This window comes from Octodon degus, unplaced genomic scaffold (genome assembly GCF_000260255.1).
Source record: "Octodon degus isolate 3935 unplaced genomic scaffold, OctDeg1.0 scaffold00078, whole genome shotgun sequence".
In the NCBI taxonomy this organism is placed as follows: Eukaryota; Metazoa; Chordata; class Mammalia; order Rodentia; family Octodontidae; genus Octodon; species Octodon degus.
In genome coordinates, this window is record NW_004524654.1 from 7,431,169 (window position 1) to 7,447,005 (window position 15,837).

General features: G+C 39.0%; 1 protein-coding gene and 1 long non-coding RNA gene across 3 annotated transcripts in view; both read right to left on the bottom strand.

The window, feature by feature from the left end:
• The window catches only part of Commd1 (copper metabolism domain containing 1), a 194,361-nt gene that overhangs the window by 155,936 nt on the left and 22,588 nt on the right, over positions 1-15,837 (bottom strand). The window lies entirely within an intron of this gene.
• The window catches only part of LOC111818047, a 17,250-nt gene continuing 5,856 nt past the window's right edge, over positions 4,444-15,837 (bottom strand). Inside the window, exons 2-3 of the long non-coding RNA XR_002822121.1 lie at positions 10,837-10,844; positions 4,444-4,542 (exon numbers count right to left, since the gene is read on the bottom strand). This is a non-coding gene — a long non-coding RNA (uncharacterized LOC111818047). The remainder of the gene's footprint in view (positions 4,543-10,836; positions 10,845-15,837) is intronic.

Sequence of the window (15,837 nt, forward strand, 5' to 3'; positions counted from 1 at the left end):
ATTTTTTTAAATTTATTATTTTATTTTTTGCAGTACTGGAGATTGAATTCAGGACAGCTCTACTGAGCTATCTGACCAGCCCCTATATTTTATATTCTTGATGACAGCCATTCTAAGTGATGAAATTTCAATGTGGTTTTGATTTGCATTTCCCCTAAAATGCATTTTTTTTTAGACTGAATTTTTACAGCAGTTATAGGATTAGAGGAAAACTAAGCTGAAAATAGTACCCCAAGCCAGGAATGCTGGCTGGCACATGCCTATAATCTCAGTACTTGGAAGGCTGAGACAGGAGGATCACTGCATGTCTGTGGCCAGCCTTTGGCTATATAGTGAATTTAAGGCCTACCTGAACTACATAGGAAGAGCAGGTCTCAAAAACCAACTAACTAGCTAACTAACTAGATGTGTTTAAAAAAAAAGAAAGAAAAACCTGAAAGGTATAAAGGGTATACTAAAGAAAAAGAGAGACTCTTATATCAAGCAAAGATTAAACCTTGTTATCCATAGAACAAGGAAAACTGATGGAAAGCTAGAATTTGGTCCTTTCAAAGCACAGTTTCTAGGACTACCAATCTGCTTTTTTTTAAAGATGTTGTGAAAAGTTTTTTTCTCTTGGGAACATTTCTGGTGCTTTATCCTATCTTTGACTATTTTAGAGAACTATCACTTCTTTAAAAAGTGACCTGGGGGGGCTGGGGAGATGGCTCAGTGGAATAAGTGCTTCCCTGGCAAGCACAATGGTCTGAGTTCAATCCCTGGTTCCCAAAAAAAAAAAAAAAAAAGTGACCTGGGAATCCTATTTAATCAAGTGTTGAAACATTTTGACATTTGTCTTTCCAAAATTAAATCCTCAATAAAATATTAATCTTGTTGACTTTGATATTTCCCAGAAGACCTCTAGAAAATCTGAAAGTTTGTTCCTTCACTTTTTAAGAAGTTGAGATGCTAACCTAGGAAATGATGTGAGCAACAATGTCAAATAGGATATGTCAATCATACCTTTCTGGGTATGGTGATTGTATGCCTGTTGTCCCAGAGCTCTAGGAGGCAGAGGCAGGAGGATCAGTGTGAATTTGAGGTCAGAGCTAGAGATATAGTTCAGTTTGATGGTCCTGGATTTAATCTCCAATATCACAAAAACAAACAAAAAAGCATCTAGTCAATCCTCTCAGTTTGCTGCCCCGTGGAATCAGAAACTGCATTTTTATAGTCTACTCCAACCATTAATCTTTTCCTTTTCTCATGTTTTAAAGACCTATATTCTTTCCTTTTGTAGATCTCCTACCTTGAAATGTCTAACCTGAATACTTTTCTTTTTTTTTGGTATCATGGATCAAACTCAGGGCCTTGTGCTTGCCAGGCAGGCGTTGAAGCCACTAAGCTATCTCCCCCCAGATCCCTGGATCTTCTCTTAATGGCAATTAACTTTCTTTTCTTTTCTTTTCTTTCTTTTTTTTTTTTTTTTTTTTTTGTGGCCTACTCAGCCTGCACTGGGGACAGGGCTGGCGCAGCATGTGCATGTCCCTGCATTTACCTAAGCTTGCCTAAGTAGGCACTTTAGTCTGCTGAGCTGTCTCACCAGCCCCCTACTTTTTTAAAAAAACTAACATGAAAGTCTCAACTGACAGAAAAATTGTACCCACTTAAATATATTTACCTGTGAATGCTAATATGTAGGAGACCAAAATATACATCCCCCAAAATATGCCTTTTAGGCATAGGGATTGTTGAACTGAAGGCAATTAAGAAAAAGCAGGTGCAAGAGAGCTCTCTGCCTTCCTTTTATTTGCCTAAAGTAGGACACAAATTTACAAATACAAAAGATATTCTGCTCTATTTTCTATGATAAAGAACAGCAGGTGTGGTGGGGCACACCTGTAATCCTAGCACTTGAGAGGCTGAGGCAGGATTGCTGCAAGTCCAAGGCCAGCCCAGACTACACAGTGAGTCCAAGGCCAGCCTGAACTACATGGTGAGCTTGTTTCAAAAAAAAAGGTAGGTAAGTAGGTAGGAAGGAGATAGACAGACAGACAGACTTTAACACCTTTGTGCACCAGAGAGCTACCTCAACAAACTTTCTTAACTAGCTTTATCTACCATTTACTTCCTTCCTACAAGTTCCCACCTCTACATACTCAACATCCTTTTCCTTTGTCTTGTCAGTAATCTAAAAATAGATTGTTCTTTGTTGAAGACATTATCAGAATAAGACAAAACCACCTCTCTAAAAGCTATACATAGGGCTGAGGATATAGCTCAGTGGCTTAAGCGCCTGCCTGGCAAGCACAAGGTCCTGAGTTCAATCCCCAGTACCGCAAAAAAAAAAAAAAAAAAAAAAAGTCTAAAAAAAATAAATAAAAGATATACATTCCCTGACTTCTTCCATGTATGTATGAAAGTTAATAGACTTCTGGTCTTTTTCATGTCAATATAACTTGTTACAGGGATCCATTACCACTATGAACTTGTAAGAGTTGAATTTTTTCCTCCCTTACCTATACAAACAAGTGAATGTTGTACCACCTACCCCAGGGATAGCAAACCTTTAAGAGTGATAGCTGGCTGCAGCATCTATGCCACAGGTTCACAACCCTTGACTAGTCCTTTCTCCTTTTTGTTTATTTACTTCACATCCCTGGCCTTCTCACTTAATTGAAATTTTCAATCCATAATGAACTTATTAAGCTTTTTAAAACAGGGAAATAAATTTTATTTCCTGAGACAAAACTGATTTAATATATATGGGAAGGGGCTCTCTATAAAGCATGGCCCCCTGGGTACCTACCCCAACTATGCCACCCAAGAGTCCTATTAATAACTAAAATTTACTTTTCATTCTTTACTACCACACACACACACACACACACACACACACACACACACACATTTCCTTCTACCTCAAATCCATTCTATATTTTCACATATGGCTGGCTGGTGCTTATTCTATATTCAGGTATTTTTGGATTATACTTTTAAAAAAAACAGAGGACTTCTGGGGAGGTAGTAGAGTGGCGACAAGCAGAGAAAGAGCCTCTTTAAGATTTGGTGTCCAGACACTGGAATACAGCAACATAAGAAAGAGAGGGAGGAGGGATGTGGGTCCCCAGGACCTAGGAAGGATCTGGAGGGGGAATGGAAGCTCACAGGAAGAGTGAAAAGAGACTTCAATGAAGGAGATGGCAGGTGGTGCTTTCTCCCTGAGCCCAGACTCAATGTGTGGAGGGGCAGCTGGAATCTGCAGGCCCAGAGTGACTACCAGTGACCCCAGAGGCCTCCATGGAGACAATCCAGTGGAACTGAGCAGTGGAGGCAGGGACTGGAGTTGCTGCTGGGTTATTTGGGTTCAGACATACCTCAGGAGAAGAGGATTGGCCAGTAGCCTTCTTTGAGAGGAGCCAATTGAGCTTAGAATTCAAAATACCTATGGGCTGGCTCTATTCTAGTGGCTCCCAGTGACAAGGTCAGGCTGCTGAGTTCAAGTCACAGGAGGTCAAAAAGCTGAGTTCAAACTGGCAGGAAGTCAACCAAGTTCAAGCTGGCAGGAGACACATGAACTGCTATAGGCTGAACACAGCTGGTTGCAGCCTCATAGCCAGACACCAGCCTATACTTCAGTGGAACTAAAGGTGCCGCCTTGCTGGAATTATCCACAACCCTATTGTAAGGTTTTCTGGTATTAATCAACCTGGATCTGGACTCTGTTTTCCTCCGTTGTCTGCTAGTGACAGCAGAGATATACCTTAAAGCAGACATTTTTTTTTTTTTTTTTTTTTTTTTTTTTTTTTTTTTTTTTTTTTTCTTTTCTCTTGTCTTGTTTTCGCTTGGTCTTGTTTTTATATGAGTTTCTAGTGGGGTTTTTGTGTTCTGTTCTGTTCCTGTTTTTCTTTCTTCTCTCTTGCCATGGTGTTTCCAAAAGTTTCTTCACCAGTTTCCCAAAGATTCTGTGATCTTTTGTCCTCTAGCCTTGCTTCCAATCTCTTCCTCTTCTTCTATTTCTCTATTTTCCTCCTAACCCTTTTCAAATTTTCTCCCCTGAAGGTAAAATCACTATATTGAGGGTTTATTTACACCATACAATTATCTGGTTCATTTTAGATTTTGTTATATAACCACAAATCTAGTTCATATGGTTAAAATTGAAAAATTAATAGTTACTTCAGTCTGTAATTTTCTAGGCTGTTTCATGCTATTGTGATTGCTGATGATACCACTTTAGCCAAGATGACATATTGTTTTTATTAGTTGTTCTTCATAGTATATCAAGACTGAGATTACCTAAGGGTCATAAAAAGTACTATAGGTCAGTGTCAAAAAACCAAGGGCTGCATAGCTGAAGAGTAGCAGGGAGTGGTATTTGAAGATGGTGAGATCTCTGAGCTGAATCCTGAAAATCTGTAAAATGGGATCTTTATGCATTTCTTATTAAAATACTTATAATTGGGATGTTTGGGGGAAATTTCATTATGATGGAAAACCTGTATCTTTTTTGCAATGGTAGCACACTGAGGTGATTTAGTGGTAAATATATTTCCTAGCAGACTCAAAAAAAAAAAAAAAAACCAAGGGCTGGGCCAAGAGGGCAACAGCTTCTCATCCTCAACAAACTGAAGAGATAAGATCTTAGAACAGACACAAAATTCAAACACCAGCTACACCTGGAATGCACCACTGAAAAGCAGTGGTATAAAAATGAAGCTACTAGTCATAGGCAATTTACAAGCATTAACTCAGGAACTAAACTGAAAAGAAGAAAAAAATGAGAAGACACTTAAACAAGATGGACCCTCAGACATCCGGCTCACCAAAGTCAAACCCAAGGGCAATGAGGTGAGACAAGCTATCCACTTGGACTTTGTGAAGTATCAGCAGCAGAAGTAACAAAGCAGATAAAGGAGACTTTAGATGAAAATCAAACCAGAAATTTCTCAGATAACTACAGAGATGATGACCATAATGAAAGACATGCTTACTGAATATAAAGCAGACACAAATGAAAAAAAAAAAAAAAAAAATTAGAGGAGCTTAGGAAAATGATAGAAACCGTGATTGCTCAACATAGAAAAGAAATGGAATCCAGGAAATGGACTCAAACATATCCAGGAGATTAAAAATTCCACTGAAAAAGCCAATATGAGGACAGCATTTTAGATCTAGAAGATAGGATAACATTTAGCAATCATGAAAAGAAAGATTTCTTGAAAATAGCAAGAGACCATGACATTGCAAAGAATAATAATATACATTAATTGAAGTCAATGACAAAGCAGAGGATAAGGCAAATTATGTTTTAAAAGACCTGTTACAGAAGTTATGGCAGAAAATTTCCCAAGCAGGGGAAAAAGAACTTAGCATACCGATAAGTGAGGCATATAGAGCTCCAACTATGATTTTAAAAACTCAAGGCATATTTTTAAAAAAATACCAAGGCATATAATAGTCAAAAATCCACAAATACAACACAACTGCAGAATATTAAAAGCTGTTAGAAAAAAGAAACAAATCACCTATAAAGGAAAGCCCATAAGAATCACATCAGACTTTAACATAAACCTTCAAGTCAAGTACTTCAAGTCCTAAAAAAAAAAAAAAATTTAAAAAAAAAAAAAAAAACTCCAAACCAGAATGACGTAACCACAAAACTATCTTCAAAATTGATGGAGAAATAAGATACTTCTAGGACAGAAAACACCTGAGGAAATTCAGGATCACCAAACCAGTACTCCAAAATGATCTGAAGGATATTCTAGAAAGAGATAACAAGATCACAACTGCACAAACCCCAACAGAATGAATCCATCAGGTAAGGCAAGCATTAAACAGAAGGGAAAAAAAAGGAACCAATGACAGAAAAATCACATGACAAGGATAAGTTGAAACATATTAGTTATTAACCATATTAAGGGTCTCAATTCACCAATCAAAAGAAAGAAACTGGCAAAATGGATCAAGAAGCAAGTCCAACAATATACTCCATATAGGAAACACATGTAATTCAAAAAGAAATTCACAGACTGAAAATTAAAGGAAGGAAAACAATTCCCTGTGTAACAGGAACCCAGAAAAAGCAGGAGTATTCTATTTGCAAACAAAGTACAAGACTGACTGAGCAAGACAAAGAAGGTTACCACATCCCTGTAAAGGGAACAATTTAAGAGGTAGAGACAACAATCATAAATATAAATTTACCAAATATCAGCTTACCCAACTATACAAAGCAAATATTAACAGACATGAAAAAAATCAAAGCACCAGTCAATAAATAGACCAACTAGACAAAAAAAAAAAAAAAATCAACAATGAAATATTAGAACTAAATCAAATTTTCAAACAAGTGGACTTAGTAGATGTTGGACTATACTTATTCCAAGTCTTGTCTGGCTTTTTTCTTAAGTTTTTCAAGTCAAAGTCTCACTGTATATAGTTCAGGCTGGCCTTGAACTCACTACGTAGTCCAGGCTGGCCTTAAATTCATGGCAATCCTCTTGCCTCAGCCTCTCAAGTACTGGGATTACAGGCATGTGCCTCCACACACAGCTCATCTAGCCTTTCAAGTTTCCAAATTCCTCTCCCAAACCTTCAGTGTCTACAGGTAATCTATGTCCTACTTCATCACTAAAATCCAAAAGTACCAACCTCAACATCAGTCACCTCCCGGCAGATATAACAACCAAATGTAATTAAGGTCTGTAAGCAGATGCTGGTTTGAATAAGCCAGCAATAAAGGACATTTCTGAAGATGATATGGTGAACCCTCACTAAGGAGTTACTAAATTAATGTTCTATAATAATATTATAGTTATGTGGTTTTGAAGCCCCCACTACAAGCAAAAATGTCAAGAGACAGAATGTAAACGTTCCAGCCAAGCCAAAAAGAAAATATTAACCTTTGTTAAATTAGGTTAAAAGTACAATACTGTTTGTTTCTCATATGTTAGGCCACTGTTATAACTTAAATATTTCTAATGTTAGAAAACTGAAGCATAGGAAAAGTAACTCCCTTGCTCATAATCACAAGTGATTCTAATCCATTTAGCCCTGTTTCATGTGTAGGCTCTCAATTTCTGTACTGTAATGACTCTTTTTACATAGATCACAATTTGTAAGGCAGTAGGCTTGGGGTGAAGGAAAAACGCAAACAAGAAGCTTAGGAAGGGCCAGGGAGATGGCTCAGTGGAATAAGAGCTTCCCTGGCAAGCACAAGGGCCTGAGTTCAATCCCCAGTTCTGCCAAAAAAAAAAAAAAAAGAAGCTTAGAAAAAATTAACAAACTAACATATATAAAGCATTAAAACAGTGCCCAGCATATAGCAAAAACTATGTAAATATTAACTATTAAGACCACCTTTTCCACAGAAAACTATTATGGACGATTTATGGGGCTGAAGAGAGCAACTTCAAAGATTAAATGAGAGGCCCTGAGACAAAAAAAATTTCGATCCAGGGGCCTGTGTGTCAGCCCTGCCCCAGGGGCGCGCTGAGACAGCAACTGAGACTGGGCATGTTGGCATGCGCCTACAATCCCAGCACTTGGGAGGCTATAAACAGGCAGATCACTACTTAGTCCAATGTAGTAGTGAGACCCTGAACACCCTGTAGACCCTTCCCTAAAAATATACAAAAAAAGAAGAAGAAGAAGAAGAAGAAGAAGAATTGGGATGGAAGAGGGGCATAGGGACATGGTGGAGGAAAAGGTACTCCCATCACCACAGCCAGGAAGCAGAAAGGGAGTTAGGGACAAGAATACTGTACACATCCCCAAGGACAGAGATAGGTCATGCCTCCAGTGACTCACCTCCAATCAGGTGCTGACACTTGAACAGTATATTTAGTGCCTTAATTCTTCAATGGATGAACCTACTGACTGGTACAGTGCTCTTATGAGCCAATCACCTTCCACAAAACATATGACAATTTGGGGAAACTTTTTTTTTTTTTTTTTTTTTTTTAGTACAGGGTCTACAGGGTCTCACTACATAGATTGAACTCATTGTGATTCTCCTATTTATAGCTTCCCAAGCACTGGGATTATAGGAATGTGTCACCACACCCAGTCTCAATCACCATCTCAGTGCACCCCAGGGGTGGGCTGGCACGGCAGGCTTAGAATCGAACTTCCAGCCCCTGCCTCTGCCTAAGCAGGCACTTTAATCCACTGAGCTCTTTGGCCGGCCCAAGGGGGACATTTTAAATCTAAACCATAGCACGTATTAAAGGGAAAGGAATACAGAATACTCTATTTTCAAACCTTAATTATTACTAAATAGTCCTCCCCCCACAAAATAAAAATAATAACTTTGTTATCAAAAAGGTCCCAACAGACCAGGTTCAGCCACGCAACCCAATCAACAGAGACAAGTGGTGGTAAGGCAGGAAAGAAATTTATTCAGCTGTATCCAACACCGGCAAGAAATAGGGTTAACATTATACGCCCAGTCTTCCCACTAGCAAATTAGCTTTACTGAATAAATGGACAGATCCGATCTGCTAGGGCCCCAGAGCTAGGTCTCTCCAACTCAGGCCTCCAATAAGAATCCTACAGGCTAACATAAACATGTAGAGCTGGGGAGATAGCTCAGCAGCATAAGTGCCTGCCTAGCAAGCTGAAGGTCTTGATTTTGATCCCTAGTATGTGGGGATCAAAAATAAACAAACAAAATGAACAAGAACCAGCAAGATTTCTCAGTGGACTAAGTGCCTGCTTAGGCAAGCACAGGGACCAGGGTTCGATCCCCAGCACCACAAGCCTCACTGGGCCCACGCCCCAGCGCCAAGCTGGTCAGAGACCAGGTATGGTGGCGTACCCCTGTAATCCCAGCACGGGGGAGGCTGAAAACAGGAGGATCACTATGAATCTGAGCTGCGTAGTGAGACCCTGTATCAAATACATAAAAACAAATAAACAAATATATATTAACTCAAGACTAATACTTGCAATTAGATTCCATTCTAAGTAAATATACTGTATATGCTATGACAGATATTAAAACTATCTACAAACAACTGAGTAGGCTCTAGGACCTTAAGAAATAAGTTACCATGGCCAGGGAGATAGCTCAGTAGAATAAGTGCCTGCCTAGCAAGTGCAAGATCCTGAGCTCAATCCCAAGTACCACAAATAATAATAATTATAATAATGAAATAAATAAAAATTACTTAAAAAAATGTTACCAAATCAGAAATTAGCATCAACATACCTATTAAAATAGCCAAATGAGGCCGGGAAGATAGCTCAGTGGTCTAAACACCTGCCTGACAAGCACAAGGACCTAGATTCAATCCCCAATACCACATGCTGTGCCAGCTCCACACCATGCCCACCGAAACTGGTCATGGTGGCACACACCTGTAATCCCAGCACTGGGGAGACTGAGACAGGAGGATCACTATGAGTCTGAGCTACATAGTGAGACCCTGAGATAGATAGATAGACAGACAGACAGACAGACAGACAGACAGACAGACAGACAGATTAATCTTTTTAAAAAATGGCCAAATTCTAAATACTGATATAATAAATGTTGGGGAGGATGTGGAATAACAGTGAGAAAATGGTACAGCCACTTTGGAACAGTCTGGCGGTTTCTTTAAACACTTGAGGGCTGGGGATATAGTTCAGCTGCACAGCACCTGCCTGGCAAGTGCAAGATCCTGAGTTTGATTCCCAGGACCAAAAAAGAAAAAACTAAACACTTTAACCATGTTCTAGCCATTTGTTTCCTTGAAATTCACCCAAGTGAACTGAAAATTTATGTCCACATATAAACCTGTACATGGATGTTTACAGTAGCTGTGGTCATAATTTCTAAAGATTGGAGCAACGAAGATGTCCCTCAGTACGTGAATGGATAAACTATAGTACATACAGACACTGGAATATTATCCAGTGCAAAATATAAATGAACTATCACTACCATAAGAAGCCACAGAATACACATAATATCAGGTTACTAAATATGACAGTTAATCTTGATTGTCAACTTGAGAGATACCTAAAAGATTAGTAAAACCCACCAGGTGAGTCATGGGTGCATGACGTTGGAAACTACACCAGGCTTTTTCCTCTGCTCTCTGCTTCCTGGCTGGCATGATTTGAGAAGCTTTCCTCTGCCATTCCCCAGAGCTGTAATTTTGCCTTGTGGCCCACTGATGACAAACTGAAACTTTATTCCAACCCCCGCCCCCCAGTACCGGGGATTGAACTCAGGACCTTGCACTTGCCAGGCAAGCACTTATTCTACTGAGCTATCTCCCCAGGCCCTTGAAACTTCTGAAACCATAAGCCAATATGAACTTTTTCTCATTTAAATTGCATAAATTAAGGAGTTTGTCTCAGCAATGGAATCAGATCAATATACTAAGTGAAAGAAGCTAACGTGATAATGCTACACATTATGATTCTAATTATATAACATTCTGGAAGCCAGGAGTGGTGCCACATGCCTTAACCCCAGCATCTGGGAGACTGACAGTAAGACTGCTCTAAGATTGAGGCCAGGAGGACTACATCATGAGCTCAAGGCCAGCCTGAATTACAGAGCAAAAACCCTGTCTCAAAAAATAAAACGAAGGGCTGGGGAGACAGTCTAAGAGCCTGCCAAGTGCAAGGACCCAGATTTAATGGCTGCATGCCGCACCAGCCATTGAAATTGGGCATGGTGGCACACACCTGTAATCCCTGAACTTGGGAGGCTGAGACAGGAGGATCACTGTGAGTTTGAGACCAGCCTGGACTACAAAGTTCAAGGCCAGCCTGAACTGCATAGTGAGATGCTATCTCAAAAAAGACAGAACAGAACAAAACAAAGCCACAAGATTATCCCATCAAACATAAAACCTCACATCCTTTATGAAAGGGAAGGAGACCAGGAGATGGAGTGAAGGGAGGGAAAGGACATGAAAAAGAAAATGTGTTATGTATGTACAGGTACCAACTCCTCATGGTGAATGTAATTATCATTATCTCAGTTACTATTTTCTCATTGCTGGGACAAATACTCAACACCCAAAATGAAGTAAGGAGGGGCCGGGGAGATGGCTCAGTGGAATAAGCACTTCCCTGGCAAGTGCAAGGGCCTGAGTTCAATCCCCGGTTCCGCAAAAAAAAAAAAAGAAGTAAGGAAAGGTTTATTTTTTAGCTCATAGTTAGTAGAGGTTTCAGTCTATACTTGGCTGGCTCCAAGCCGGAGTGGCACACAGCACAGAGCAGCTGTTGATGGTGCGATGGCAAAGAGTGAAGAGAGCAAAAGCAGAAGCAGCAGCTCAGGCAGCTAGCTAGCCTCTCTCCCCTCCTTACATTGTAATGCAGAGTATCTGCCTCAGTGCACTCACACCCATAATCCCAGCACTCGATCATGAATCAATCAGAAACTCCAGAAGCTGCCCATGACTGCATGAGACTTTGGAGGGAAAACTAGACACAAACCATAACAATCATGTACTGCAAATATATTTGACAGGTTGCAGCTGAGTACAGACTGCTAAAGTATCATGGTCCAGATTCAACATGGCTGAATCCCCAAAACAAGAGCTTATCTTCCCAGCGACCACTTCCTCCTCCTTCCCCATTCCAATGCCGGACACAGCTTCGGTTCACCTTTCCCGCCCACACAAGGGAGCCTCCAATCAGCTCCTTGTGTGTTACCAAAGCTGCCCCTCAAACTTTGCCTTTAGCAGAAGTCCACAGTCTCACGCTCCTCTCTGTGTCTTCAGAGTTAATAAAGGCTCCTCCCTCCATTTCTGCTTCAAAACCTAACAATGTCAAATTTTTTAAAAAAATATTGTAAGCTCATAAATTAGCTTAGTTGATAAAGTACAAGGTAAAAACATGTTTTCCTAAAACAAAGGAAAAGATCTAGAGTTCAAGGAATGATTTTTTTTTTTTTTTTTTTCAGAACCAGGGATTGAACTCAGACGCTTGCACTTGCCAGGGAGGCACTTATTGCACTGAGCCATCTCCCTGGCCCCTCAAGGAATGATTTTAAATCAAGCATCTTAGATCAGCTATCCAGAAAGAAAAACAGATCAATGGAGCGCATACCTTTGACATGAAAAATAAGCCATTATCTTTCTGAAGGCAACACATCCCCCCAAAACCAATACCAGAAAGAACTTCCTACAGATCACAATTTCCACAGATTCTCACTACCAAAAATATATACACAGGCCTTGGGATTTGGCTTGGTGGTAGAACACTTGCCTAACAAGCTGGAAGCCCTGGGTTAAGTTTCCAGCACCAAAAATAAAAAAAAAAAAAAAAAAAAAAAAAAAAACTTCTCTAAGAAACAATTCAGGGCAGGGGAGACAGCTCAGTAGAATAAGCACCTGCCTGGCAAGTGCAAAGTCCTGAGTTCAATCCCCAGTACTGGAAAAAAAATTTCATCCAAAAAAATACAGTAAAATAAAAAATACATAAATAATCCCACCTCCAAATTAGCACACTTTTCCCTGGGTCCTTAATCCCCACAGAATAAAATTCAAATGTATTAGTAGAGCATTCTTGACAATTTGGTCCCCTTTTATTATCTTGTATCTCTCATGCTTTCTTATGACTTTGGTATCCTTGAACTCAACACATGTCTTAATACTATTCTCCCTATGTAGAACTACATAGTTTGCTTGTGGAAATCTTACTTTGTTATAATCTAGAAAATAGAATTAATTACAACTCACTCATAATGTTTTTCTATTTTGCTTTCAATTCTTTTTTTTTTTTTTTTTTGTAATCCCATGGTTTATTTTCATCTGAACACATTATTTTTGAAAAGAACCAAGGTTACCCAACTTCCCTCTCAGAACATTATGAATAAAAGTTTGCTAAATGCCAAACCTTCATAAAGCAGACCTTTATGACAAAGTAACAGACAGATAAATGTATATGTAACAGTCCAGTTAGTGGCCATTGCTTTCAATTCTTCTTCAGTTTACCTACCTATCACTTACATGCATATTCATCTTCCCTAGTAAACTATAAACTCTTTATAAAATATACTGTGTCCGATCCTGGTGTGCCATGGTGGCCCTGCCCCCAGGGCATGCTGAGACTGCAAATGAGACTGGGCTGGTAATCCCAGCGCTTGGAAGGCTGAAAACAGGAGGATCACTAGGAGTCTGATCTGCGTAGTGAGACCCTGTAGACAGTGTACTAAACACATTTAAAAAATAAAAATAAAATACACTGTGCTTTACTCATCTTTGCATTCCTCCGATGCTTAGCACAATAATATTTCCCAAGCAGTTTATTTTTGTTGTTGCTGCTGTTTGCTTTTTATTTGGTACAGGGTCTCATTACACAGCTCAGACTCCTAGTGATCCTCCTGTCTCAAGCCTTCCCAACATTGGAATTACAGGCATGCGCCACCATGCCCAGTTTTGGTGTCTGGCTTGGAACAGGCAGCATGGTATGCAATACCAGGGCTCAAACCTAGATCCTTGTGCTTGCCAGGCAGGCACTCAGACCACTGGCTGAGCAGATTATCTCTCTGGCCCTCCAAGCAGCTTAATGTATGTGAGAATGAACTGGGTGTGGTGGTGCTCATCTGTAATCCCAGCACACAGGAGGATCACTGTGAATTCAAGGCCTGCCTGAACAACATAGCAAAACCCTGTCTCAAAATATAAATAAACAAGGGCTAGGGAGATAGCTGAGCAGTCTAAGCATCTGCCTGGAAAGTGCAAGGACTGAGTTTGATCCCCAGTACCTTATGCCACGTCAGCCCAGAAATTAGGCATGGTGGTTCACGCCAGTAATCCCAGAACTGAGGAGGCTGAGACAAGAGGATCAGTATAAGTGTGAATTGCATAGTGAGACCCTGTATCAAATAAATAAGTAAATAATTTTTAAAAATAAAGTTTATAGGAATTAATGAAAGACTCCATATTTGCTATAATCTTTCAGTTTACCTACCAAGACAGAAGGAAATTAATGACTATACCTAACCTAATGGAAAGGGCTTACAATTCAATTAATACAGAATTCTTGACAGACATTCCATAAAAATGGTAGTGTCTATTTTCAAGTCCACTAATCAAACCAGCTTTCCAATCTTAATATTATGAACAACTAATAGAAAGCTTAGTATCTGCTTCAGCAAAATCTCTTGAGGCTAGATATCTTGAAAGCAATTTGCTGTTTCCACAGTACCCAAGCCTAATTATATACTATTACATTAGGATTATATTAAATTACATGTTATTTAATGAAATGATTTTAGTCACTCTGGAACTAATTTACATGCTAACCCTGAAAATATGTAAAACAAAGTCATTGGTAATTCTATGAATTTGATTCTTAATCATTTTTCTCCAAACAGATGCTTATTCTTGTATCTTTTTCCCACACAGGTAGTAGGTAATCTTTGGTCAAAAGCTTATACAAGGTGTTTTAAAATCGGTATAATTGGGCCAGGGGTATAGCTCAGTGGCACAGTGAGGTCCTGAGTTTAATTCCCAGTAGCAAAATCAATTAATTAAAATTAGTATAATTAATAATACCTCTGAAATTTATTTATTATTTTATTTTTTCGGTGGAATCGGAGATTGAACTCAGGCCCTTGTGCTTGCCAGCACTACTGACCTATCTCCCTGGCCCTGAAATTTATTTTAATTAACTATAACCTGTACAAAATTACAAAAGGGAAAACTATAAGCCTCTCAAATGTTTATAAAATAGCCACAAATCTAGAAGAATCTTTAAAACCAGACTAGGAATATAAGATTTTATCTTTAGAATAAATCTTTTGAATGCTTCCTGTGTTGGCCCAAATTCCTCCAAAACATAATCCTGTATCACAGTGAAATGCTCAAATCAGAAAGTTATCTAATGTCATAATAGAAAACATTATAAAACCAAGGCCTAGTTATTTTCTGTATTAAAGGAGCTATAAAACTAATTATCATTTCTAATTTCTTCTTGCATAGTCTGTTATTATAGTAAAATGGTAATATAATATTGAAATCAGAAATACCAAACAGAAGACATCAAAAGAAAAACAAATGGATAAAGAAGGGTGTAAAAAAATCAATTTTTCTGTTTGTAACTACATAACTCAGAAAGTACAGTAAACTAATAAATAAAATAGCAGTATCATTGCCAACCTCTAAATTATACTCTAGTAGAACAGGCTCAAGAAATGACTCACATTCTGCCAAGTTCCTTTTTAGACTTAATTTACCTTCCTTCGATGTTCTTAATATTCTAAGCAGGATGCCCATCTCTGCCAACATGGGGAAAAATCCATCCTGAAGCACAAGAAATGTTTCCTGCTATTAAACACTCTAACTGATCAGCATTTAGCTTCATGAGGAAAGAATTTACCTTTTTCTAAAAGAATTTTTTTGGACAGCTCACAAATGTAACTGCGAGTAAAGCTCCAATAGAAAGGCAAGAAAGGGAAAGGGAAGGGGGAGAGCAGAGGGAAGAAGGGATAGAAGAAAAAGTCCATGTTCTTTTCTTCCCCTTTCATTTTTGGAATTATTTCTGCAGTATTACTAACACCCCATAAAACCTTTCCTTGGGAAAGAGTACATAAGCAGTGTAGTACTCAAGTGCATAAGTTAACATTTATGTTCACACTATTACTGTTCAAGAATTAGAATTGTTTAGAGGTCATCTCTTATTCCAACCAAAGTTTCACTACCTGCCTTAATTCATAGGTCTACAATAGGAAAATACAAAACCTATGGAAATCCAAAAGACGTAATATTGAGGTGTGGTGGTGCATGCCTGTAACTCTATATTATAGAGACTGAGGCAGGAGGACCACTGCAAGTTTGCAGCCAGGCTGGGCTACACAGTGAGTTCAAGGCCTGCACTGTGTAGCAAAACCCTGCCTAAAAA